The sequence below is a fragment of the Melanerpes formicivorus genome, unplaced genomic scaffold (genome assembly GCF_026170545.1).
Source record: "Melanerpes formicivorus ecotype bairdi unplaced genomic scaffold, bMelFor1.0.p_v2 SCAF_42, whole genome shotgun sequence".
Lineage (NCBI taxonomy): Eukaryota > Metazoa > Chordata > Aves > Piciformes > Picidae > Melanerpes > Melanerpes formicivorus.
This window is the reverse complement of record NW_027142394.1, coordinates 5,329,193-5,356,823: the sequence shown is the minus strand read 5'-3', so window position 1 is coordinate 5,356,823 and position 27,631 is coordinate 5,329,193. Positions and strand designations below refer to the sequence as shown.

At 42.7% G+C, this 27,631-nt stretch overlaps 1 long non-coding RNA gene across 1 annotated transcript; it reads right to left on the bottom strand.

The window, feature by feature from the left end:
- Positions 1–17,054: 17,054 nt before the first annotated feature.
- LOC137451323 (uncharacterized) lies at positions 17,055–27,343 on the bottom strand. The gene is made up of 3 exons (XR_010989786.1): positions 27,310–27,343; positions 19,781–19,853; positions 17,055–17,645 (listed from the first exon to the last, which is right to left on the bottom strand). It is a non-coding gene; the product is annotated as an uncharacterized lncRNA (long non-coding RNA).
- Positions 27,344–27,631: the final 288 nt, after the last annotated feature.

Below are 27,631 nucleotides of genomic sequence, written 5' to 3'. Positions count from 1 at the left end.
CCCAGGCAACCTGCTCTAATCTACAATGCATGAGTAGGGGAGACTGAATTAAATAGTCTCCAGTTATGTCTCCCAACCACAAGAATTCTGCAGCTGCAAAGTTATAAAGATGTAACATAAAAATAAAGTTAAAAAAGAAGGGAGAGGGAAAGGGAGAGGGAGGGGGAGAGGGGGAGGGAGAGGGAGAGGGAGAGGGAGAGGGAGAGGGAGAGGGAGAGGGAGAGGGAGAGGGAGAGGGAGAGGGAGAGGGAGAGGGAGAGGGAGAGGGAGAGGGAGAGGGAGAGGGAGAGGGAGAGGGAGAGGGAGAGGGAGGGGGAAGGGGAAAGGGGAAGGGGAAGGGGAAGGGGAAGGGGAAGGGGAAGGGGAAGGGGAAGGGGAAGGGGAAGGGGAAGGGGAAGGGGAAGGGGAAGGGGAAGGGGAAGGGAAAGGGGAAGGGGAAGGGGAAGGGGAAGGGGAAGGGAAAGGGAAAGGGAAAGGGAAAGGGAAAGGGAAAGGGAAAGGGAAAGGGAAAGGGAAAGGGAAAGGGAGGGGAAGGGGAAAGGGGAAAGGGGAAAGGGGAAAGGGGAAAGGGAAGGGGAAAGAGGAAAGGGGAAAGGGAAGGGGAAAGAGGAAGGGGAAGAGAGAGGGAGAGGGAGAGGGAGAGGGAGAGGGAGAGGGAGAGGGAGAGGGAGAGGGAGAGGGAGAGGGAGAGGGAGAGGGAGAGGGAGAGGGAGAGGGAGAGGGAGAGGGAGAGGGAGAGGGAGAGGGAAGAGAGAGGGAAAGGGAAAGGGAAAGGGAAAGGGAAAGGGAAAGGGAAAGGGAAAGGAAAAGGAAAAGGAAAAGGAAAAGGAAAAGGAAAAGGAAAAGGAAAAGGAAAAGGAAAAGGAAAAGGAAAAGGAAAAGGAAAAGGAAAAGGAAAAAAAGGAAGAAAAAGAAGAAGAGAGAGAAAGAGGAAAAGTAAAAAGAAAAGGAAGAAGGAAAAAATGCTAAAAAAGGTGGGAGGAGGGGGAAGGAAAGCAAGGGTTTGGGTTTCTTTCATATTTTCGTGTGAGCAAAAAGCCCTAGAGAAAAATGAAATTATTTTGGATCAGACTGATGAAATGTATTTATTGTTTTAGCCATGGAACTGCAAATTTAGTTACGGTCCTAATTCCAGTTGCTGGACCCTCCTAAATTCTGGCCTTGTTTTCACTCTGTTGAGGTACAGCAGCATTGACGGATGTGTGTGGCACCAGTGTGACTGGGATGTGAAATCATGTGCTTTCCCCTCACATGAAGAGGCATTGCAGCAATGATTAATCGTGTGTTTTCTCCTTTGGCAGCTATTCACCGAGGTTTTCATTTGCAAGGCATGATTTCTTCCTCTTTATATTGCCATTACGGTGAGGTTCCCTAATAACTGACATTTACTGAGGGAGCTAGGTGCAGATTTGTCTGAGTTGCTCAGGAAGTGGACTAATGCCATGAGTTATCAATCCGGCTTCGAGAGATCCCCGACACAAAAGCCTACCAGCTGAGATTTATTGAACTTTCTTGAAGTCCTGAATTGTTTTCCCTTGCAGCATTCAGTTCAGTAGATCTTTATCAATCTGTGCCTGTACATACATGAAGATCCATATGCAAGGACACATGTTTACAACAAATTGCTGAGACTCTCCACATCTGAGGTTGTTTCTGCATATTCATGAGTACACCTAAGGGCTGAAATATCTTTTCTGCCTGACAGATTTTGCCCTAATGAATTGTACAGTGTGTCATTCAGAGGAGGTAATGACTTTTGGACAGACGCTCCTGAAACATGCCTTCATGGTTCCCTGGAGTATTGTTGGTGTGTTTAATTGCAACAGATGTTATTTTATTTTGGTGAAGCAAATGCTAAAATATTCACAGCATCACAGAATCACCAAGGTTGGAAGAGACCTCAAAGATCATCAAGTCCAACCTGTCATCCAATGCCTCATGATTAAACCATGGCACCAAGTGCCATGTCCAATCTCCTCTTGAACACCTCCAGGGATGGTGACTCCACCACCTCCCTGGGCAGCACATTCCAATGGCTAACAACTCACTTGGTGAAGAACTTTCTCCTAACCTCCAGCCTAAACCTCCCCTGGCACAGTTTGAGATTGTGTCCTCTTGTTCTGGTGCTGGTTGCCTGGGATAAGAGACCAATCCCCTCCTGGCTGGAACCTCCCTTCAGGTAGTTGTAGACAGCAATAAGGTCTCCCCTGAGCCTCCTCTTCTCCAGGCTAAACAACCCCAGCTCCCTCAGCCTCTCCTCACAGGGCTGTGCTTGAGGCCTCTCCCCAGCCTCGTTGCCCTTCTCTGGACACATTCAAGAGTCTCAATGTCCTTCTTAAACTGAGGGGCCCAGAACTGGACACAGTAGTCAAGGTGTGGCATAACCAGTGCTGAATACAGGGGTACAATGACTTCCCTGCTCCTGCTGGCCACACTGTTCTTGATGCAGGCCAGGATGCCATTTGCCTTCTTGGCCACCTGGGCACACTTCTGGCTCATGTTCAGCTGGCTGTCAATCAGCACCCCCAGGTCCCTTTCTGTTTGGCACCTCTCCAGCCACTCCAACCCCAGACTGTAGCTCTGCATGGGGTTGCTGTGGCCAAAGTGCAGTAGCCGGCACTTGGATTTGTTAAACGTCCTCTTTCTGAGAAGTATCTATGAGAAGATTGGGAATCTCACAAACCATCACATTTTCTTCTTTTTGTTGGTATCTGCCCTGTTTCTGAACACAAGATCCTCCAGATCCTGGGGGGGAAAAAAAATCATACTCTTCAGTAAAATTACTTAGCAAGAATTGGGAATAGACAACAAATTGGATGTTAAAATACAGGCTTCCATCATTAAAAATATATTCCCATGTCTCATTCATTTAAGATTGTGATTTCTTTAGGGGAAAAACCTTCAAAAGAGGTGAATAAAGCTTCTCATGCTGATTTGGACAAATCAGACAGATTCACCATTAATTTTCTCTTTTAGTTTGGTAAAATTAAACCTGCTGCAGTGGAGCAGTATGTTTCCAGTGCAGGATGTTTCCAAACAGCACGAAATCCCAGTTCCTTCATCTATTGATTTACAAACTTGCCACATGAATCACTTGCTGTGTCATAGTCTCTCATAAGGAGAGCTTCATCAAGCAAAATGGAAATGATTTGCCATAAAAATGAATTTGAGTATTTCCAATTAATTATACCTCATTTTCTCCCAGGGCATACAAAGCACAGCAAGCTCTGCGCTGTCATTGCACTGCAATGTAAAAGGTGCCTGATTTACAATAGGCTGTGAGTTGGGCTTTGCTCCACTTTTGGTGCCCAGATACAGGGCTTGAAACAGCCATAAGGTCAACAGTTGATGCTGACCATAGTTAGGACTTTCCATGGTGTGACTTTTCCAGGGTTCATATTGCATAAAGTGGTGCTAGAAGAATAAAGAGGATGAGACAAAATTCTCACCCTGGAATTACTCCTTTCTCTGGGACACCACTTTAAACAAAAAGCCAGTGCTCCAATATTTTTCAGACCAAGATGCTTTTTGATCTGAAGAAGCTGGTTGCAGGATTTGTCATATTCAGAGTTTTCTTCTAATCTACTATTGTTGAAGAAGGAAAAATGACTCTTAATAATGAAATGATTACACATAACCCCCTGATATAGACATTTTCTTTCATTCCAGTTCACCCTAATGTGTTTTTCAAATTCAGATAGCCTGACATTTATATTAAACTTCAGAGGTCACTGGATCCAGTTCTGCAGAGCAAGACATCAGAGTTTAGAGTCCCACTGATCATTTGTGTCTCTCAAGAACAGGATCTGGATGAATTAACGCAGCTATTAATCATAATAATACTTCTACGTCTTGGTTCTGAGATTCTTGAGATGTTTTCCAGAAACAGCAAACTGGCACGATACTAGCCAAAAAAACATTAAAGCATAGATCTTAACTCTCCAGTGAATCCTTCAGAAACTGAATAGCTCTCACAGCACAATATTTCTGACAGGAAATATACACTTGAGATGTTTTAAGCCTGCAATGTCACATACAGAACGAAGCTTAAGCCTGAGAATAGCCTCCTCTGTTTCCGAGATCATAACACCAGAATTGTAATTAAAAGGCTAAAATGCCACTTCCTTGCTTCCCATACCCCTCTCCAAATGAAATGTGAGCCACTTGGTGAATTTCATCTAAGCCTAATGGAACAATTTCAGCCCGTCCTGGACAACCCTCCTGCCCAGATCCCTCACACACACACGCTCAACGCAGGTTATTTCTGCTAGCTTGGGTTTCGCATCCGCCTCTGCCCAATCGCTCGTGGCAGGCTCTAGCGGTAAACCAAATGCTTCGCTGCTTGGTTTTCCCCTTGGAATTACAGATCACCGAAGAAGTAGCTTAAGACATTTCCACTGGAGAGGGAGAAAAAAAAAGAAATATTATGAAATTGTTAAAGGTTCAGCAGCCTTGAAACACTAGCAGGCTATTGGCAGGAGGATTACTCCCAGACACAGCCTTTCCTTTGGAACCTGCAGCCGAAGTTTGCGATATTTGTTCGCTCCGTGCCTCCTCGGTGCAGCCTGTCTCCCTGGCTGCTTTCCTTCCTTTCTTTATCTGAAGCTGGCATTTTTTTCCACTCCCAATAATTAAGCTGTCTCGATGTTAGAGACATGCCTATTTTATCACATGTACGTCTCGTACACAGTTGAAAAAGGAGATCTCCAAGGGAGAAGGCGGCTGGCGTCTCTGCTCTTGAAACGGTTTCAATCTGGCCTGAATACTTTGCCTGCAGTGCTGCAACCCACAAGGGGGTCTTAACCTCTGAAACCTGCTGACTCAAGAGTAATTGGCCAGCATGATGCCACTGTGACCATCAAGTGGAACAAATAAAATTACCCACCATTTCAGTGCCGTGATTGTCCTCTCCCACTGCGTGATTCCATGAATCCCCTGGAGGACTGACCTGCTTATAATAAACAAATTGTTTTCTGGGCTCCTTTTCCATTGCCTGTAGGGGAGTTACAAGAAGACAGAACCAAGCTGTGTTAACTATATTTAGTAGTCTTTTTTGGTTCTTTTTTTTTTTTTCCCTCCTCCTAAATTGCATCAGATGGTGGGGATGACTAGATACAGCATGATCTTTGAAAATTATATCCTCAAGAAGCAAACAATTAGAGACAACAACATCTTTGCAAGGAAACTCAAGTTTACACAGCAATGAGAAAGTTGTAAATTTAAAGAATTCGAGAGGATTACACATACCCAAGTTGGATGACTTAATTCCTTTTCCTGAGCAAGACAGCTTAAAAGCAGGGATTCTCTTACTCTATACACAATTTTGTAATTTGTTTGCATAAAAGCAAGCTGTTTACACTAAGGGCCATGGCTCTATAAAGGTCACTGCCAAAGCTTACTACCTCCTGTAACAGTGTAAAACCTAAATATCTCCCATGATTGCAGTGGGTTTCTTTAGATGCACACCAGTGTAACTGAGAACTGAATTTGGCTTTCACCCCTGTCTAGGAAAAGCTCACTAGAGATGAGAGCAGGAGAACTGGAGGGAAGGTGGGCTAGAGGAGAAGGAAGCAGTTCTTACTCCCTTGGTTTTCCTTCTTTATGACCAGATAACAGCCCCCCCCCCCCCCCCCCAAATATCTGGATTCATGCAGAGGAGATAGTATGGCCTGGTAAACACATCAGCAGGACAAGTAGTGTGAAACTTCATTTTAGTGTTTTCAGTAACTGCCTGAGCTGATAATAGCCCTAAAGCGGCCACAATTGAGTGCAGAAGTGCAGAGTTAGTCCCAGTCCCATAAAGTTTTGTCCTAACACTGTGTGAAACTGCAGTTGGTTTGAGATTTCAGCCTTCGCTTGAACAAGAGCAAAGCTTGGAGGGTGCAGCTGTGTGTGAACTGGGTTTTGGGAAAGCAGGTAGAGGAGCCCAATGACTTTTGCAGAGCTATCAAGCACATTGTTAAAACAAGGTCTTGAAAAGCAAAGAAAAATATCATCTTCTTCTTCCTGCAGTTTTTTCACTTGTTATGTGTGATTACTTTATATCCCTGCTAGATCCACCTCGTGTAGCTTGTTAAGGTATCTTGGGGGATGTTTTATACACATTTTCAGTTTTCTTTCTGAGTTTTGAAACCAATTCAGCAAAAATGGTTTTAAAAAAACCCCAGCAAGAGTGCTTATCTGGTTCTTTCCACCCAGAGTAATCTCTCAGCCTGAACACACCATTTAATCTGGAACAGTTCTTGTAAATTAGGAGGAGTCTGACCCCTGTTTCAAATTTAGCATGCATCATTCAATCCATTTTATTTCCCAGCAGATAAGGGGTAGATTAAATATGCAATGCTTCTATCATACACAAGTCTTCTTATCTACATGCAGCTTCTTCCTCCCCAGCTCCCCTTTCACTGCTGCAAACCTTTGTGTGTCAGGCAAAGCACAGAGAAACTTGAATTTGGGACCCTAACACTGTCAGGATGGGAAGGACATAATAGTTGTGCTTTTTTTACAGTCTGCTTCTCTCATTTACATTTTGTTACATTACTTCCTTCTCATGGCTGTTCCAGATCCCACTCTCAAGTGGTTTATAGTCACAGCTATAAAGTACATTTCTCTATGTGTCTGCTCTATTGTAATGACGAGCCCTGGCTGGTGGATCTCCTTGTCTTGTACATGAGGTACCCCTCTTAGTCAGCCTGTATGGCAGATAGATAAATCATGGGATACAATAATTCCTTTTTCTTAGAAGACAGGTCATCAGTGCTGTGAGGCATTTGATTCAAAGTGGAGGGTTCTTTGGAGTTTGAGTGATACAGTGCCTCGTGAAAGGATTTCAGACCTCAGGGCTAGTATCCACTTAAGTACCACAACCAAAATAGTTCAGTACCCAGGCACTGGTAACCCAACATGTTATGGAGCAATCTATCAGCCCAAGCCTTCGTATGTGAAACATTTTCCAAACATTTTCATACCCAGAAGGCATATCATGCATTTACCACTGCATACACCCAATGTGCAAATCATGTGCTGCACACGGGCTGTTTGTTAGTCATAGAGCTCCTTCAACTCCCTGCTCCAGTGGGTTTGAAGGGTTGTCACCTAGCCCAAAATGCACACATCCCTCTGACAGCATAGCCTGCAACTGCATGTACAAATAGGAAGCATATAAATCCACTAAGACCTCCTCCCAGCTCAGCCCTGGGTGAAACTGGAAACTGATCATGAAACCAGAGCAGAGAAGATCCATTTACTTTTCTCAGGGGCCTTTGGTGAGGGTGGTGTTTGGGGAGTGGTACCTAGTCAAGTACCCTCGAGCAAGGGGCATTTTTTCTTTTATCCTATCATTTTCTCTGTAACTTGATTATATTAGCTCAGTCTTTTAATGAGCATTACTGATCCCAAGACCATTTGGCCAGTCTTAAGCAAGCTGCCCAGCGAGTTGATGCTTGAGCAGCAGCAGGTCTCCTGTCATGCTGAGGTCCCTGGGCAGGCTGCTAGGAGCAGTTAGCTTGGACAGAGGAGGGTTTGTTGATATTCAGGAAAGAAGACATTTGCACAGTAGGATTTAATGCCTTAGGAACTATGGAAGGCTGTAGGCTTTAATAGGAAGAGAGAGAAAACAGATCACAAGCATGAAGAATAATCTCTGGCAGATAGCTCTGCTTCTCTGCGAAACATAATCCCCAAATACTCTGGCAAGAAGATAGATCATTATACCATAATGACAAGCATTAGTCGCAGGTCTGAGCTTTTCAAAGAAACTGAGTTTAAAAATAGACTTCCTCAACCTTAAGGCCTGGAACCTTGTGCAGACATTAAGATTTGTCTGCAGTTCCTTGCTTTACTCCTACGTTTTCCCATCTGCAAACAACTGCTGCAAATGACTGCAGAAGACAGACCTGGACTTTATAGTTCTCAGTGAAGCAATATGTCACCTCTATTTATACTACTGTGATCTTATTAAAGAAGGAAATCCTGTCAGGAGTAATCCCAAATTCCTTCAGTTATCATAAATTAAAACTCCCCACTTCTCTCTTGCAACATGGCTTTTTGTTTTACTTCAATGTGCATACATGTGCCTATGTGTACATGCTTCTTAAAGCCTTTGTTGTGTTTTTCAGTGAAACCCTAATGGCAACTGACCACAGAAGATTTCTAAATGTTAGTTAGTAGCTACAGAGACATAAACTCACAAAAGCCTCGACTAACTCTTGCTGATAAACATATCCTTGATGTAATTATTGGCTTAAGTCATAGGAAGTGTAGTTTTGTGTCTGTAGCAGTCAAATGGCATCTGGAAGCTCTGTGCATCATTTCATGGCTTTGCTACAGGGCTCTTTGTGAACTTGGCAAACACAAATGTAACTCCCTAAGCCTGTCTATCCCTTTCTCTGAGGAGATGACAGCATTTAGATCTTCCCCACCTTTTCTAAAGGAGAGCTGGTAGCCTCCAGTCACAAAGATAGGCAGAGTTCATTGAAAGCTCCAGGTAGAGGATATCAGGAGACAATGGTCAATAGCATACATCAGGGACAAGCTTCCAATACTTTACATTGCAAGCTGTGACAGAACATTTCCAGTTCTCTTCAATTTCTGTATCTCATACTGGACTCCTGCTGGCTTTTTTTTAAGGTCAGTGGTGTTATGTTTTTGTAAGACAGCCAAAGCAGTAGTAATAACAAATACATTAATTCTGCCTTGTTTAACCAGTCCAGATTCTGAGAGAATTTGGGCTTTTCTCAAACACAGCTAAGTTTCCCTCATTAACAATGGAAGAGGCTTTGACTTTCTTTGGGGATAACTAAAGATGCAGATTCTAAGAGAAGGAAGTTGGCAAATGATAGGGATTTCTTGTACAGACTTCATGGTCATAAAACATAAAGTGGTTTCAGAAATTGCAGACCATAAAAAGGCCTTTCTATATTTTGATCCACTCTGAATAGTTCATATAACTCAATAGCAAACTCAAGACCAACAGAAGGGGACTAAAAGTCATGATTAATGTGACAAGAGAATGAGGAGGTCAGCTAAAGGCATTGCTGTTGTCCATAGTCCCTGTCACAGAAAGTGATTTGTGGGGTTAAAGCCATGACAGAGGAAAGTGAAATATAAACATTGAAAATCCTCTGCCAATGCAATCTGGGGAAAGAGGGCAATGGATATTGATGCCAAATTTGCACTTCACACAGTTTGGTGCTGTGTGAGGACCACAAGCCATGCAAGCACCTGGAAGCTGCTATTAGCACACTCATTCACCTGTCTCTAGGCATGGCCAGTGTCTAAACACTTCAAAGGAATGTAAACAAATAAACAAGCTAGAGGCCAAGGTATACATCATGGGAGAAAAGGAAGTGGGAATTCCTTCCTGGCCAATATAAATATCTTATAAAACAAATGATCAACAAACAGAAATGACACATCCTTTAGGGAATACCAATAAATCACCTACTCACAAGCTTTCACTTTTAAACCCTGAATTGTCTTTTCTCTTTCTCTTAGCAATGTTGCAGCCTTTTCTATTCATAACCTGGTTGGAAGAGCATTCCCCCAGATACTTAGAGAACTCTGAAATCCAGACTCCAGGCTGTGGCTGCAGCACTGGGCAGTAATGCAGCTTATGGCTGGAATAAAGACTATAGATAAGTCATACCGTTTGTCCAGCATGTTGAAACTAGAAGATGTAGGAAAGTTAAGAGCTCACAATCTTCCCAACAGTGTTTGACTCCTTTGCAGCATTCATCCCCACAACGTCTCCAAGTGCATGGGAAAGGCACTGCCAGGGGAATGCAAAAACCTTAACTGAAATGGTTACAGCCTTTTGGACCTGGGTGAATTTCAACTCCTATCTTGAATAGGTTCAGAAAACAGTCCAGACATTACTCAGCTCGGCTTCACTGTACTCTTGGGAGATATGGAAGTGAGACTGCTTTACATCTTCCACTCTGGGCAGCCGTGAAGACACCCAAGGTGATATGCACAAGTGCTATGTCACTGTTAGGAGGGTCAGCACTATGTCCATCTCATATGTATGCATTTTTTTTTCTCACAGGACCTTCATTCCTCCTGTGTTTGGGTTTTTTGTTTGCTTTTGGGTTTTGGTTTTGCTGGGTTTTGTTCTGCCTGGTGATTTATCTTTGACTTGTAAATGCTTTAATGTGGAACTAGTGATACCGCAACAGAGTTCCTATTATCAGAGTTTTGGTGATAGCAGCAATTCCTGACTAATAACCCTTAAGTAAAACACTGATATACAGCTGCTGTGATTGCAAACCTGGGATCACAGAAGTGCAATCATTTTAGAAATTAATATGGCAGAAATGATGGAAGAGAGAGCCTGTTAAAGGGGCACGCTTTGATCAGAAGGAAATTCTGAAAGTATTTCTGGATGACTAAAGGGCTAAAAAACATTTGGCAAAAGCCAATGTTGCATAGCCATTGTGAAATACCATATGTAAAGCAAATATTCTGTCTCTGTACACAGGGTGAAATGAAGTATTTCCTATCCTGTGTAACCTTTGAAACAAGACCAAGACAACACACATCTCAACTGGCAACTATATTTGGGGTTGCTGAGGTCCCCAAGCCTAGAAGATGCAACATGGTATCTCAGAAAGCCAGTCTGTAGGTATCATAAACAGAGATTAAACATGAATTAGACACACTTCTGCTCAGCCAGCAAGTGCCAGTGCTTCTTCTGAAGGCTACTGAGGATCTGCAAGCTACTGCTTAATATTACAGAATCACAGAATCACCAAGGTTGGAAGAGACCTTAAATATTCCCCAGTAATAGAGTACAAAGAGAGTACAAATCTTGCTGGGCATAGAAAGAGATGGGCCCAGCCATGAAGATTGTGAAACATGACTTTAGACATGAAATATAAAGAGATTATGACAAAGGAGGGAGGCAGGTGGTGAGAGGTCTGACCAGTTACTCCTCTGTAATACCTACACCTCTCACTAATTCAGCTGCAGCATTTTGCATGCTTGAGGTGGGTCAGAGTGGTTAACTTGGGAAGAGGTCCCATATTTTCAGCAAGATGTACTAGGGGGACTCTCAAGCTGCAAACCCACTGATGGCCTATTACTAATGTATGAGGCCAAGGAAACATGAAGATTGTAAAAGCTCACTCTGCTTATTTTAACTGTTATTAAACATGCTTTACAGAGTACAAAGTGGCTCCAGTAACTGACATGAAAGGCTTCTCTAGGTTTTGATCCATTCATTCTGGTGCACTTGTTTCAACAGATACATCCTTTCCTCTGTGAGAAATGCAGCCTGATCCCTGTCTGGAGCATTCCAGACAATAAAGTAATATACCAAAATAAAGCTTGATACTGCAGTGTGATGAGAGCCTTCTGGGAGTGGAAGTGGCCTCCACCTCCTTTGTCTTACAGGGCTGGACACTTCATACAGCAGCCAGACAGATGGAGCCAATGTCACTGGAGACAACTCACACCTTTTGTCAGAGGGGGAAAAGAAACCCATTTACATTATTTTCACAAGGATGATTTGGAAAATGCTTGTCCATAAGACGGAAGGACCTGCAAAGCCTTACTTTCAAACACTGCTGTTCCTTACTGTGCAGGATCTCTTGCAGTTCACTGATGACAATATCCCTAGTTGGTCATGTCCATATGAAATTTTCAGCATAGCTGCTTGCCTGTGGTGGAAATCTCAGGGCAGATGTGCATTTGAGATTAATTTATTCTGTTTTGCTGCCTTGGAGGACACAGTGGTAGCATATTACCTTTCTATAGTGAAAAAACATAGATATGGGAAAGTCATCTAGTCTCTCTCACTAACAGTGCAGACTTGCCCTCTGCAGCGTGTTCCCTAGTGCTTTGGCCAGGCTATTTTTAAATGGCCTAAGTGATGAGAATTTCTGCAGAGCAGAGTTCACAGGCAGGCTTCTTTCCTCTGACAAAGCTTTGGACAGATAAAGAATAATAATAATAATAATGTTATTCCCTGAGCTTTACTTCTTTCACCCACCAAAGTCCTCAGGGTGTCAAGCAGACCTCATAAAAAAATCCCTTGTCCCGATCAAGCTCAGCAGTGTTTTGAAGAAATCAGAAAACAAAAACCAACGTGAAAACAAGAGACAGAGGACAAGGGCCCTCAGAAATATACAGCCCAGGCAATATAAGGGTCTTGCAGTAGAGGTTGTTGTAGTAAACCCTCTCAGCAGAACCCCCAGTTCTGTGATTCTGCAGGTATTTCAAAGCCGTGTAAACGTGGCAGGGAGATTTGGTAGTGTTGTGTTAATGGTTGGACTCCACGATCTTAAAGGTCTCTCCCAGCCTATACCATTCTATGATTCTAGGCTTTAGCGCCAGATTCAGGGAAGTTTGTTTGTCAGTGCTTTGCAGGAGATTAAAAGCTCTTAAGCATTCTCAGTATCTCACAAACACAGACCTGTACTGAGGAAAGTTTTAGAAGTCTGTATTTCTGATCAAGGCTGTTGAGGTAACAGGAAGAAGAAAAAAAGAGAGAGAGAGAGAGATGTAATTTTGCTCTGCTCATTTGCATTCAACTTAAAAGCTCAGTGTTGCAATTTTAATTACATTGAAAATCTTCCTTCTGTATCTGCTAAATCCTGATTCACTGATAGCTGTAGTGATTTTCCTGGTAATACCAAATGCGAGGAATGGAACCAAAAGCTTCACTATCATCAAACTCAAACAAATGTCTTCAGGAAAAAGCATTAACCAAAAGCCAAGTCAAGTGCCTGTCTTTCCCATCCATGTTTATCAATGCTAAAACCCTACTGGTTGCTACTTGCACCAGAAGACTATTGCAACTTCTGTAGGGGGGAAAAAAAAGTGTTATATTTCTTTTTGACAGAGCCATTAAGGAACTCTGTAACGTTTCAATCTGTGGTCAGTGCTCTGTTTTGCTTGGCTCACTAAACCCTCAGCCTCAGCTGGCATTTCCTAAATTAACAGCACATTCACTCTCCACATTAAGACAGTCAGACAAATGGCTCAGCCTAAACTAAGGAGTTTGACACTCATGTGCTTCGGCAAAGCTGAACAGCATCTCATGACGCTTACATGATTGGATGATATCATAATCATATGATAAAAAGCCATTAGGCCAGGACTAAAATCTAAAACATAGGTCATTATGTTAGATGGAAAAAAAAAGTGTACCCATTTAAGAGTAAAAAAAAATAGAAAGAAAGAAAGAAACAAAAAAGACTTCTGACACCAGGGAACATCTGGCTAATATTTACATCTCCTGTTTAATTTGGATGCTTCAGTTTAGTTTTCAAGATGGCAGTGTATAGAAACAAATTAAGCCAATCACTCTCCCTGCAGTTTAGAAAACCAAGATTTGTTTATAGTTTCTCATATTAATACCTCATCCACTTGGCCAAAATGCCTCGTGAAAAATATACCTCAAGCACACAATTCCCCTGTAGCAACAAAGCTGTAATTCAGCGTAATTCTTTGTTGGTGGGATGAAAAAGGGAGTCCTGTAAACTAGGAGTGCTGAGATGAAGAGATAAAATTGGGCCATAGGAAGCACAAGAGCCTTCAGTGCTTTAGGGTTAAACTGAAGCCCATTAAGAAAGTCAACAGAATTAGCATTTGAGGCCCTATCCTACTTTCCTTTAAATCAGTGGGGTTTTGTCACTGACACCAGCCAGAGCACAATCAGAGCCATCTTCGTTGTTAAAATACCATGAGCTGCGTCAAAGCTTGCTAGATGAGCCCTGGGTCTGAGCACTGGCAAGCTCAGTTCTGTGATGAGTTTGGTAAGATGCTCATTTCCAAGTGCAATGAAAAAAAAACCTGAAGCAATTCAGTGCTGTAGACCTTCATAAAACACTATCTCTAAGAGGAAAATTGGCCAAGTAACAATATTCTTATGTCATAGGTAATTAGATAAGCTCCAAAACATTCAGGTTAATAAAAGGAGATGCTGATTTTAAAATACTAGAGAGAATGCAAGGCCTGGAGTCAAAACTTTTAGTTGCAAACCCAGAGGGACAGGCAGGAAAATCTTTTCATCAAGCTTCCTGATTTTTGAATATACAAGGGACCTACCATGCCCAAATCTATTCAATATTGCTGAGTATTATTGGTGGATATAAATAACAACACCAGCACAAGTGATTTACAGTACCCAAACCCCAGAGCAAGCTAAACAGTCCCAGTGATTTGAGATGTTTCTAATCTGCTGTTTCTAGAGGCAGAAGATGGTCTGAGTGTTTCTGCTCTCTGTTTAGGGTGCCATAAAGAAAACACAATGTGGACACTCCAGAATTAATGCTAAACTAGCCAGCTCTAGTCTAGCAAGCAACTACAGCAGCAAGGATCTCAGGGCTGGAAGCAGACCTGGCTGTTACTGGGAGCACCAGCAACAGAAACCTGATGTCAGGTTTGTACTGCCCAGCAAGCTCAGCCTGTGGGCTGTGCTCACACAACCATAAGGAAAACCATAAAGTGTCCTGGGTGTCTGTGTCTGCTGCTACCCAGTTCACTGGAGGCTGTAGCAGTCAGGGCAGTGGTGGCAGAGGCAAGGTCAGGAGAGACAAGAAGAGCAGCAAGTGGAGCAGACTGCAGCATTTGTTTTGGAGGGAGCGAGGGGATGGTATCACCATCAGGAACCAGTTCCAAAGAGCATCATGGTCAAGATGGAACCTCATTTGGATCCCTCCACTTTCACCATGCCTCCAACACTATCCCAGAAGACACTGCTTTCATGGCACACCTTAGGGTGTGCAGCACATCCATTCCATCTATGCTATAAAAACACTGCATCTTGTTCCTGACGTAGTCCCCAACTGTTTCAGATACTTTGAGATGAGTAACCAAGGGTGACTTAGTAATTACCTCTTAAGGTCACAGGGACACCCTATTGCCCAGAGGAAAGCCAAAGTTGTTCTCTGGGTGGCAAGGGTACAAACTCCAGCTACACATACTGGTAATTAAACATGCTTGGGACCAGTCTTTGGCTCTGAGTCCAGCTGGCAAGAAAGAGCATCCCCATCACACACTCCCACCAGAATAAGGGGGCTGCACCCAGCTGGCTGGGAACAGTCTTGGGGCCATGATGACCTCTGGACCATCTCTGGCAATTGTCTAATGGTTCTGGTGGGCACTGCTCGGAGCCAAGGACAATGCAGTAGTGCAGCCAATTCACTTCCCTTTAATCCAACCATCTCATTTACTGGTAGAGCTGTATAGGCTGCAGCAGGCAGAGCCTCCTGCTCTGAGGACAGCTGTGCCTGAGTGGGCTTGGGGCCAGAGGGTGGTCCATGACCCTCTTTAATTTACAGGGATAAATATAGCCATGAGGGCTATATGCTGTGGTGGATATAAGCATGTAGTGTACTCAGCCCTGCTCCTCCAGGGAGGCACAAATAAGGATGAGAGCCCTGAGCCTCCTGGCAGCACTGACAGAGGACCTGCTTCTTCATGAAAATATGACAGCTCTTTAGATTTAATTAAAAAGAGATTCAGCTCTGTACCAACCTCAGTCACTCTGGTGAGTAGTCACCACATTCCCACCCTTCCAAAGGTGATGGGAGCAGGAAGTGGGTGTGGAGGAGGTGGTGGGAAGAGAGGACTATTGTGTCTCCTGAGCATCATCTGAACACGATGATTCTCTGTAGCAGCAAGTGTGGGCAGTAGAAATATTTATTCCTCAGTGAGCCATGAAGGAGAGGTACAAGAGCAGGTAAGCTGCTTATATCAGCCCTCCCATTTCTGATACGTTGATTTATACTTCCTACAGAGCAAGTGCAGGAAAGCAGCAGGTGAAAGCAGTGTGCCAGCTTACACTTGTGAGGAAGTTTTCTTCCAATCCAAATCATAAAAAAACAACTTTTAAGAGGTAAACTCAAATTATCTGTCTCCTGGAGATGTTGTTTTAGCAATGTCTTTTTGATTTGCTGTTACAAATCCTCTGAGCTGCAATGTGCCTTTGAAATCTGAATGGCCAGGAGAGTGCTCTTTCATAGAGGAAACCTCAAGCTCTTTGTTTTTTACTTTTATTATTTTTCCCTTCCCTCCCCACCCCTCCTTTCATTTCCCTTTATTATTTCCCCCACCTTCCCCCCCACCCCTTTTTAAGGCATGATAGAAATGGAAAGGCAGAAATAGAAAGTTCAGGCCTATCTCTTTCACATTGCTCAATCTCTGCTTCCAAAAATGCTCAAGGAAAAATGGATGGGAACTTGCAGACAAGGTGCAAAGTGCTCAGAGTGTTGCAAAGGCAACGCAGTCATTTAAAAGGCCAACCTTAGAAAACAGTAGGTTTTTCCCTTTGACATCCTCCCAACTTGCTCGAAGTGACAAAAGTCATTACAGATAAACACAGTGGATTGTTTACTTTGGAAAGGGACCAGGACATAACTCCGCTGAGGTAAAGCGCAGGGCGGTTCTCTTTACCTGCTGCGGGATCCAGCAGAGAGGCAAGGTGCTGCATGCTTTGTGTTCAGATGACTAACAAGACCTTTGTCTAGGCTTGAACCCTCATACCTGTTTGCAGTTCCTGACATACCTCGGATCCCCCCCACCACCCGCCCAGCCTGCGCTGGAGCGCTGGGCTGGCCAGCCTCTGGAAACAGGATGCCACGGGGATCTGCGGGGAAGACAAAGCCCCTCAGAAAGGCGAGCAGCCTCGGGCCACTCTAATTACAAGTCCCTGCACTGCTTGAAGGTACTCAGCTGACATGCCTGAACTGTGCAAAGACCTTCAAGTGAACTATTATACAAAGCTCAATGTATCACATGGTTGCAGAGCAGCTGCTAAGTCTCACTGTAAATGAGGCACAGAGATGATAAGTCACATACTCTCATATACAATGTGTTTAAGGAAACCCCCACCCCACGGATTTTACTGCCTGAGGCTAGGATGAAACTTGGGAGGTGAAGGGGAGGGAGAGGGATGTGGGAAAGAGTTTTATGTGAAGACGCTGTAGTCTACATTAAGGATGTGTTTACTTCTAGTAGCTTTGGCAAGTTAATCATAACATGCATTTAAGTTCTTTCAATAACATCCCCCAGAGTGGATTGGTTTATTATTTAATTTTTTTTAATGTCACTTCCCAGTTTAAACCAGCACAAAACTGTACATCAAGATAAATCTTCTGCAGGAGACACAGAAAGCAGTGGTTACAAACATTTGGCTTCTCCTTTGCTTGGATACATACAAGCCTGAGATGCATGTTCTCAATTCAGATAGGAGGAGTGGAAACGACAGGCGTTTGATGGCACAGATATGACACAGACAGAAAGGCTGACACGATTAAGAACAAAAAATCTGGCAAACCAGAAGATGTTAGATCATATAACCCACAGTAACAAATACGCTGTTTGTGATCATCTCAAGAATGACTGAATGCTGTGGCTAAGGCTAAATGACTGCAGAGCAGTGCCTTTAACTCCCCCAGGGAGGGGCTTCCTACCACCCAGCCACATCCAGTGATTTCAGGCACTCCTGAAATCCTGGCTCTGTAGAAATGCAGGGTTGGGAGGGACCTGAAAATAAATGGGTGCTGCAGTAGGAATCAGCATGATGCTGAAATGGGAACCCAAGCCCATGAGAGCTGTTGCTTCGGGCTCTCTGCGCTGTCAGTAGGTGGCTCATCTTTTCAAGATTTTCCATCCATCCATGATGAAAAGTAAATATATACCTGCCAAAGTAAAAAGAATAAGAAGTTCTTTACATCATGACAATGTTGTAAACCTATAATGCAAAAGCAAGTTTAATTATCTTTTGAATAAAAGTATAGAAAACAGCTCTGGAATTTATTGAACTGACAGATGTACGTTTTTGGACAAGCATCCATAATTACAGACTAGACTCTCCACACCTCCAATTCAGCTCTTTTGAAGCAAGATTTTCCTTGTGTGAAAGATGTGCATATAAAAGGAATTTGAAGATCTGTAAGTGACAGCAGCTTGTATGCCATACATATGATTCCTTACCAAACCCTTTCAAGCATGGCATAGGAACTCAAAAAAAAAAAACAACCCAACAAAAGTATAGCAAGGAGCAGGTGATCAGAGGCTATTGGGAGCAGACTGTGAGATCTAGACAGTCCTTACTGAGCTTGTAAATGTCACTTTTCTCACTGGGTTTTTTTAGAGAGCATGATTCCTAAGACTGAGTAAATCAGGCAACTTCAGAATGGTGGTAGGAGACTCACTAGCTGTTGTGAAGGGGAAATTCTTCATCTTTGAAACTGAAGCCAGAGCCAGTTCATTTCCTTTACAAAAGGACTCAAAACATGCTTAGATTCTTGGCTTACTTCTTCATTTTAGCTAAGTCTTAGTCCCATAGTTAGCTTGAGACTATCAGCCATTTGCTTAGGTGATTGGATCCTGTTCTCATTCAGGGCAGATGCGCCTCCCTTTAACTTCAAAGAGCACGGTGACACCTTCACAACACCGTGCTTCAATCTGGCTAACAGAGGGTTGCACTTAAAGCAGTTTCTAACAGAGAAACTACAGGAGGCAGAAGTTCAAACTGCATTAAAAAAAAAAAAAAAGAAAATCACTGGGAGGGGGGGAAAAGAAACACAGGGAAAAAGGGTTAGAAGATCCCAAAGTAAAGTTGGACAAACAGGTTTCAAACCACCACAGATGGCCCAATGTGCCTATTAGTCCTTATCACAGACATTTATATTGTATGTCAAACTAGCGCAGAATGCAGCGATAGTCACCGTTAGAACACTCTGTCTGGGTCATGCAGATTCATCACCAGCTGAAGCAAAGTGTATTTTCTCCTGGAGTGGGTCACTGTTCTCCTCAATCATCTCACGCTTGTGTTGTGTTTATTTTCAGCACACAGTTTAATCTTAAAGATGCCATTTAACAAAGAATTTGTCCTGATAGTAGCAACATATGGAAGCAGCTGTTTGTGGTTCTTGCTCATAAAATGAGTTACGTCTTCCTTTAAACAAGACAGCTTGTTACTTTGCTGTTAAACCTGTAGCTGAATCAGTACAAAATGATAATAAACATGTCTAGAGAGGTCTGCAGCTCAAAGCTGGAGTTGCTGTCCATGAACTCTGCCACCCTTTGGTCTGTATTTCCTAGCACAGGCATCTGCTTGAGTTGAAGAACAGCTATAAGATGCAAAACATGAGCTACATCTATTGTTATTATTGTCATTAAAAATAAGAAAGAAAAAGTCTGATGGGTGAAAAAACATGTCTGATAAGTTACACATTGCCTTAGTACATGACAGCAAGACTGAAAGAGATAATGCTTTGTACAACATGTCCAAAACACAGACTCTATCTATACTGCTAAATAAATCAGGGTCAGGGAGTGAGCTTCATTACTGGACTAGGATTATTCATTTTGATTATTTATTAGTACCTCTTCTGGCACAGTTTTGGCCTGTTCCAGCTACCAGTTTGCAGTAATAATGCCCAGGTGTGACTGATGGGAGAGCACATGTGGCAGGAAGCACTCCCAGCAAGCAGTGTGGGTGAGACTACAAGAGACAGTACTAGAGGACAACAGGGACCCTGTCTGCCCAAGATCTGTGCATTCAAAGATCTTCATGCAGCTTTGCACCAGAGCACACAACACAAGCTCACACTTTTTACACTGGGAAACCCTGGTTGTGATGAACAGAAACATAACCCTCACCTCACTGAACACCTGAAAAGAATACACTTAAAGTCATAGTTATATCTTAGCTACACTGGAAAACTATATTCTCAGAGGAGAGACAGCACTACATGCAAGACACAAGAGAATAGTCCCTGGCTATGATGTATTTACCAGCTTAAACATAGCCATTAACTTTTCTCACCTGCTATCTTTTTTGCTGGAACTTGGCACCATCCAAGCAGGTTCAGCAGAAGGAAGTATCTGCCTATCAGTCTCTGCAATATAGAGTCTAGGTTTGGCTCATGTTCACTGGTATATTCCTTGTAAAATACTAGGAATATCATAGAACAGTAAGGGTTGGAAGGGACCTCTGGAGACCATTGAGTCCAATCCCCTTGCCAAAGCAGGATCACCCAGGGTAGGTCACACAGGAACACATCCAGATAAGTCTTGGAAGTCTCTAGATAAGGAGACTCCACAATCTCACTGGGCAGCCTATTCCATTGCTTCAGCACCCTGACAGTAAAGAAGGTTTTCCTCATGTTGAGGTGGAACTTCCTGTGTTCTAGTAATAATGATTTCCCCATCTTTACTATTCTACAGTGACAATTGCTTGGTTACAAGTACCTCAGAAACAGAAAAATAAGCTAATGCTTTCTGGGAAATACATACATCCTAAATCATTGATGTCCTTTGTGTTTTAAGAGATAAACTTAAGACTTTAAAAGGTCTTACTTACATTTGTAAAAATTTCAGATGACAATGGCACTAATGGCTTGCTACACAGTATTTTTTCTTTAAACCACCATAAGTAGTTCTTTGCTGAGAGAGTTGTTAGCCATTGGAATGGGCAGCCCAGGGAGGTGGTGGAGTCACCATCCCTGGAGGTGTTCAAGAGGGGATTGACGTGGCACTTAGTGCCATGGTTTAGTAGTCATGAGGTCTTGGGTGACAGGCTGGACTTGATGATCTTTGAGGTCTTTTCTAACCTTGTTGATTCTATGATTCCATGAAAAAAATACTTGCAATTCTCTTCAAGCACTGCACCCCCTTTTTCTTTTCAGAAACAAAACCAGAAGACAAATTCAGACTTGCAAATTAAGTAAATGACCCTGGCATAAATTAGGAGACTCATTAAGTTTGACTGTGCTGGAGCTGAGGGTCAGGTAACCCTTTTTGCAGAGCAGGTTATTTCAGAGAAATCAGAGAATACAGGAAACAGCAGGAACCCTAGTACTTTACCCAGTTCACCACTGCACTTTGAAAAGCCCTGAGTTTTCTCTGGCCCATATTTATTTTATTCATCAACTCTAAAAAGTCTTGAAATTTCCAAGGTACCGTGTTCAGGTGTTTAGTGACTGAAGGATTTGGATTTCATGTTGGGGTTTTGTTTGGTTTGGGGTTTTTTTAACCCAAAACTACTTTATTTCAAATTAAAGCAGTAATTTTTTATTTTTTCTTCTGTACTCTGTCAGTGGACTTGGAGTGTAATTGATCACTGTCTTCTTTACAACAACCTTCTACATACTTGAAGACTGTTATCATGTCCCTCTCAGGCTCTTCTGTTGTAGACTAAACAAACCCAGTTCCTTCAATCTTTCCTCATAGGTCATGCTTTCTAAACCGCTTATCATTCCTGTTGCTCTCTTCTGGACCCTGGCCAATTTGTCTACATCTCCCTGAAAAAACAGTGCCCAAAGTTGGGTTGAGTTCCCTGGCTGTGAGCTCAGAGTACCAAGCAGGATGGAATTCCTACCTCTGCCTGACACACAGCAGCATCTCTTTTCATTCACCACGGAATAATGTTGCTGTTCCAAAAAAGACATTATGTTCTTGAGTCATACTTGGTCTGTACTCCATTATCACCCTCAACTCCTTCTCTGCAGCACTGCTGTCTGGCCAGTTACTCCCTGCTCTGTATCTGTCTGTGTGATTGTCCCTCCCTGGAAACAGGGCTTCACACTAATCTTTATTGAATCTCATTTCAGTGGTTTCAGACCATTCTTCCAATTTTTTTTTTTTACAATCATATTTAAATTCAGTTATGCCTTACCAAATGCTTACAACTTCCCTGCTCACTCTCAGGGCAGGCAACGTTTTGTAACGACACTCTATGCAGTCATGCGAAACAGCGACCAGAATGGATTTACCAACTACCCATTTTAACAGTGCACTGCTCAAACCTGTTCCCAAACACAGCCACTTGGTAGTTCTTTAAGTAAGCAATTTTTCCTTAATTTGCTTGTGAGAAAGTTGTATGAGGATGGGTCAAAACACAAGGCTAAGCTGTACTGTATCTACCGCATCCCTTTTCTCACAAGGACAGTTACCTTCTCAAAGCAAGTAATTAGGCGGACTTGACATTCTTTTTTTCCCTGATAAATCCATATTGGCTTTTTCTTATCATTCCTAAGTACTTATAAATTGACTGCTTGGTAAATTGTTTCAGTATCTCCCCCAGTATTGATATGAGGCCAGCTGGACTTAATTTTTCAAGTCTCTTTTCTCCCTCTGTTTAAAGACAGGCACTATATTTCTTTCTCCTCTGCTCCTCTCGACCATCACTTATCTCTTGGTATTTCTGAAAGATACTTAGTAATGTTACAGTGGCTGTTTTGCTTGTTCACCTACCTTAATGGTAAGGAAGAGATATAATTTGAAATGCCTTCATATAATTTTTTCACCAATTAAGATGTAGGTATGCCACTTTGGATCCTTTTTATGAGTAATAGCAAGTACAGCAGGAGGAAGTGCCCCATTGAGTTAAGAAAACACAGCTCTTCTCTCAGGATTGTGGAGAACTGTTTTTATAGGCAGCAATTTTCAGAAGAAAACTATGATTTAGTGATCCAAATCACTCCTACATTTTCATTTCTACTTTCTTCTGATCAACACTTGGACCATGAGCTCTAAATGTAAAGTCTCCTGGTTTCCCAAAAGATTCTTTAATTAGTGGACTACCCTTCTTGACTATATTCATGTTCCAGTTACTGAAATAATAAAGCTGCTTCAGTTCCTACAATCAAAGTTTGTAAAAGGGGATGGTAGAAAGTTTCTGAACATTTCAGAGTGCCCAGTAGCAAAATGTGGTCCAATTTAATAACATTTATTAAGCTTTACTCTTCAGTCTGGTCCCTTTGTTAGGGACCTCAGGCTTATTGTTTTATGTACTTCAAGCTCCTGTTGAATAACTTTTTTCTTTGCCCTCGAATATCAGTGTAGCCTCCAAGTGAGCCTAGCCTTGTTTTAATTTTGCCATTTTCTCCTTCAGTTACATTGGTAAAGTGTCAAATTCTGTTTTTTCTGGCAAACAAATCCTATGAAAAAGAGGGGAAGAGGAATGTTTCTGCCACTCTGAAGGAAGATAATTGGAAGGTGAATGATACAGTTAAAATATTGCTTCACACATCCATTTATTCTCCACCTGTTAAAACTTACATTCAACCAAGTAGAGTTCTTTTACATTCAATCAGAATTCCCTTCTGTGAACATGCCAAAGTCCAGTCCATGCCATTCAGTTAGCAGGGGCATATGAGACCTGAGAAATACCAACCTGCATATTGCCTTTCAAACCATGGTCAATTTGTTGCCAGTTGCATTGGAGAGGGAAAAAGAGAGAGACCCCTTGCAGGATGCTTTAATGAAACAAAGCTGACACAAAGAAATATGGACAAAATCCTAGGGGCATGATCAACTAGAGGACAAGGATCTTCTCAGCTGAAAATGATCTCTTTAAGCATCACACTTGCAAAGGAAGTTCTGATTTATCATGCGTTCAAAATGCTCTCCACAATAGAAAGGCAGCAGTGAGAGACCAGATCTGTTACACAGACACAAAACACGAAGGCACAGCTTCAAGTCTCTCCTGGTTCAGAACTCTTAGACCTTAGATGATGAACACCATAAGCTCTAAAAAAACAGTGCCTAATTTGATAAGAAATTAGATACCTGTAGAAAAAAAAATAGACTCAGACACCTTTAAGGATCTAGGCTTTAGTCATCCAAATAGAGACAAAATATGCAGTCTAGACAGATTTAACATGAACTAAGTGGAGTTTTCATTTGCTTAGGTGGAACACCTGACATTCTTCCAGCTGGAAGTCTGAATTTGCTTCAGAGTAAAAAGATGTGACTGCAGTGGTGGCACTTGCTTGTTTCTGTTCATAAAATCCACAAAACTCAGGCATCAAGAGAGCTTCAGAAGTTTTGAACCTAAGACGAAAAGGCCCCTTTAAAGCTAGGCAAAATACCATTCAGTGCATTTGACTAAAGTACCAAACTTCTGTAACAGCTGCCCACTGTCAAAGGTTTTTGCTTACAAATAATACTGAAAGCCTATAGGATTTGTATGTTAACAATGTCAAATCACTGCATTTAGATTCACCTTCCAAAGTTTCTGTCCTCCAGCCTGAATGTTTCACCCTGAACTCATCTCCTCTTAAACCATGCAAGTCTAGATGCAAAAGCTCTGCTGCTGGTAAAGCTGGTTTCTCCTTTATCTTCTGCTATAAATTTAAAGGAAGGAGGAACTCCCCATCTACCATGCTACAGTATCAACCTAGCATTAGATTTAGCAATATTTAAAAGCTCATTTACCTAATAGTCTTACAAGTTCTGCACTGTAGACCAGAGCATGAATTATGGCGCAATAATTCACACACAGAAAACCCACTCTTCCTTGATCTTTGGCACAGTGCCTCACATCTCACGGCCTTTGAAGTACTGAACAGCAATTTGCATGCTGTTGTGTCTTGCTATGTATTGTTAGTATTCTTTACTACAGTTGGAATGGTAGAGTGTTCCAAGCTGATGGATTTCAATAACCTGCATTGGCACATTCACTGTAAAGTCCCAGTTACTGTGGAAACTCCTAATTCATACTTAATAGCTCTCTTCCACACACACCTACAGGATGTGGATTCAGAGTAGACCTTGGAAGTAGCAAGCTGTGAATCGGTTATCACGAGTAAGAACATCATAACCTTCATGTGGGCTTGGAAAAAATCTATTGAGACTTCAGGGTGGGGGGGAAATGAATTCTAGGACACTGTGCTGGGAGAAAAATCAAGGCAGACCTTTACTGTTATCTGGAAGAGGGGGAAAAAAAAAGAGAAGATAAAAAAAATCAGTGCATCTTGGCAAAGGCACCACTTTCCAGCTCAAAGGATTAGTGATTTCAAATTACTATATCAAGCCTTTTTACTGTGTCTTTAGAAGATCACTCCTTTCAAAATGCTGACATATAATATGATTCATTTATTGCAATTTTAAACTCCTCTAGGCACTTAAAATTATTGGATCCCAAAGTTGTGGGTGTTTTTCCTTACACAGGCATGTATAAATGGCCTATATTAATCAATTACCTTTAGTTAGCCTTGATTGTAACACTGAAGTGTGCTCAAAGCTAGCATTCCAATGCCAAGTACTTAAATTCAATACCTCAGCACAAACTGGGCTAAAATTGCGTCTGCTCTAGGCTCTGCAACAGTCAGGGCCTCAGCAAAAGTAATCATTTTGTTCCAACATCCAATGCCCAAGCATCAGGTTATTAAGTAGTAATCTGTGCAAAATTTGACAGTATCTAGAGTGGATTCATCTGAATTGAGACATCATTAGGAAATAAAGAACATTGTCATCCTATTTATGATTTGCAGTACTCAGCCAGCTATAACAGAGTGAAGCCACACTAAATGTAATTGGAATTTGTCATCAGTGGAAGGGCTGTGATTCCTGGCTCTCAGAAACCAAAGTATCAGAAAGCATGAGGTACTGGGAGGTAATGCATCACCACACTCCTGCAAATGATGGCTAGCATTAAGCACCAGATATCTACTGAGTCTCATCCTACCCAAAGGGGCTTAAAGAGTCCAGGACAGCGTGCTTGTTAACAGTCTTGTGGGACAAATGAGAGATGTAGGTAGGAGCTGTCAGCGACTTCTTTCAAGTTAGTATTTTCTTGGTGTTGTATGTCTGGGACAACACATAGACTCAGAAATTTCTCCCTTCCAGCTCCCAAGGCAGCAACAGAGTTGGGTGGTGAGAGGCTGGTGCCCACACACTCTCTCCTGGCTCATTGCCTCTTCCTTCCCCGCTCTGCCCTGCAGCATCAGAAGTAACATGTGGCATGTTTTAGTTCTGGGGCTGTGGTAACACAGGCTCAGTTCTGGGGGTTTCTGAACTCTCTCAGATCTGCAACAAGACATGTCATGCCTGCCTGCTGCTCACGTACCATCCACTATAAGACCTGATCAGGACAAAAGCCTATTATTTCATCTTGAAACTCATGTCTCAGAGCATCAGGAGATCATGACATGCTTGAAAGTTTGACAAAACATAGAATCAGCTTATTAGATTAGTTAATCCTGGAAAGGCTCCCTTCAGAAAAGGGGTCTCACTTTCATTTCCAACCAATGCAAAAAGACCTTCTACTGATGACCCTTGCATTGGCAAGGGGAACATGAGACTCATGAGGGTCACAAGGGGCACTGATTCCTGACCTCTGCAACCCGAGGTGTTTCATTTAGGAAAGACCACGGAGCACTGATAATATAGCCCATTCCCCTTACTCTGCAAGCCATAAAACAACTCCATTGGCCTCTAACAAACTTTAAAACTATTGGAAAGATGAAAAACAATTTTCAGAATGCCTCCTGCTGTTCAGGACCCCTGCAAGAGGGTGAATTTGGGAGAGAAAGCTATAAGGAGCTGACAGACCACACCCACTGTTCAGAGGAAAGCAGAGAGGAAAAACAGAAGCTTTCCCTTAAGCAAATCCGTAATTATAATGAAAAAAACCTTCCACTTTCCTGACTTTGTCTCAGCAGTCAATTTTAAACAGCTCAATAAACAATTCTGTTTCAAGGAAGGTTTTTTAGCATTCCTTGTTTATGGGCTTTTACTATCTCTGTCCTCAACAGCATACACAGACCTCTTGGTGAAGACTCTAGTATCTTCCCCCGTTCCTTGGCTAGGGGGATCCTTCACAGAATCACTAAAGCTGGAAGAGACCTCAAAGATCACCAAGTCCAACCTGTCACCACAGACCTCATGACTAAACCATGGCACCAAGTGCCACGTCCAATCCCCTCTTTAACACCTCCAGGGATGGTGACTCCACCACCTCCCTGGGCAGCACATTCCAATGGCTAACAACTCTCTTAGTGAAGAGCTTTCTCCTCACCTCCAGCCTGGTGCAGCTTGAGACTGTGTCCTCTTGTTCTAGTGCTGGAAGCCTGGGTCCTTGTGCTGTTTATTAATTGTTAATATCTGTAAGTTGTGTAAATCTGTATATTTTGTACATATTCATTGCATTCCATTGTAGAGTGTAGATTTTTGCTTGTAAATACAGCTTCATTTGCTTCTAAGTAAGTTTGTCTGGCAAAGTTAATGTGGGGGGGGAAACTTCAACCCATCACACTAATGCATTCATTTTAATGCGTTTCTCTTTGGCCTCTCCACTGGTCCATTAAAATGAAAAGCAGACTTTAAACTGCTCTGAACCAGAACTAGATACTTTGACCCGCTCTGCTTTCCTCTGGTTTGTTACCCATGTGATAATTTTCTTACAGAAGCTAACATGAATTAGCTCAGTCCCAGTAAGGAGACCCAGCCAACACCCGTGGATGATATTGGAATGGTCATCAAGTTTTCCTAGCTAACCGGGGGGCCACCAGGCCCCCCGGCCTTTGTTGTCACCACCACCATCACCCAGTGTGCACCAGGGGCACTCACCAGCAATGAGAGGAGGATCCTCAGCCCAGATGGGCTCAGCTTGGGGCTTCTGCCTTTCCTGGGGGAGATTAAAAAGGGGAGTGGGTGGGGAGGGCCAAGTGGCCACACCTGGGGTAGGAGGAGACTCCAACAGAGCCCAGGTGCTCTGGGTTTTGAGGGGAAAAGGGGGGGAAATGGGACAGACTGAGAAACCAGTGTTATTGAGAAAGAATGGGGGGAGATCTCGTTGCTTGCTGCAGCTCCCTGAAGGGAGGTTGGAGTGAGGTAGAGATTAGTCTCTTCTCTCTAGTATCAGGTGATAGAATGAGAGGAAATGGCCTGG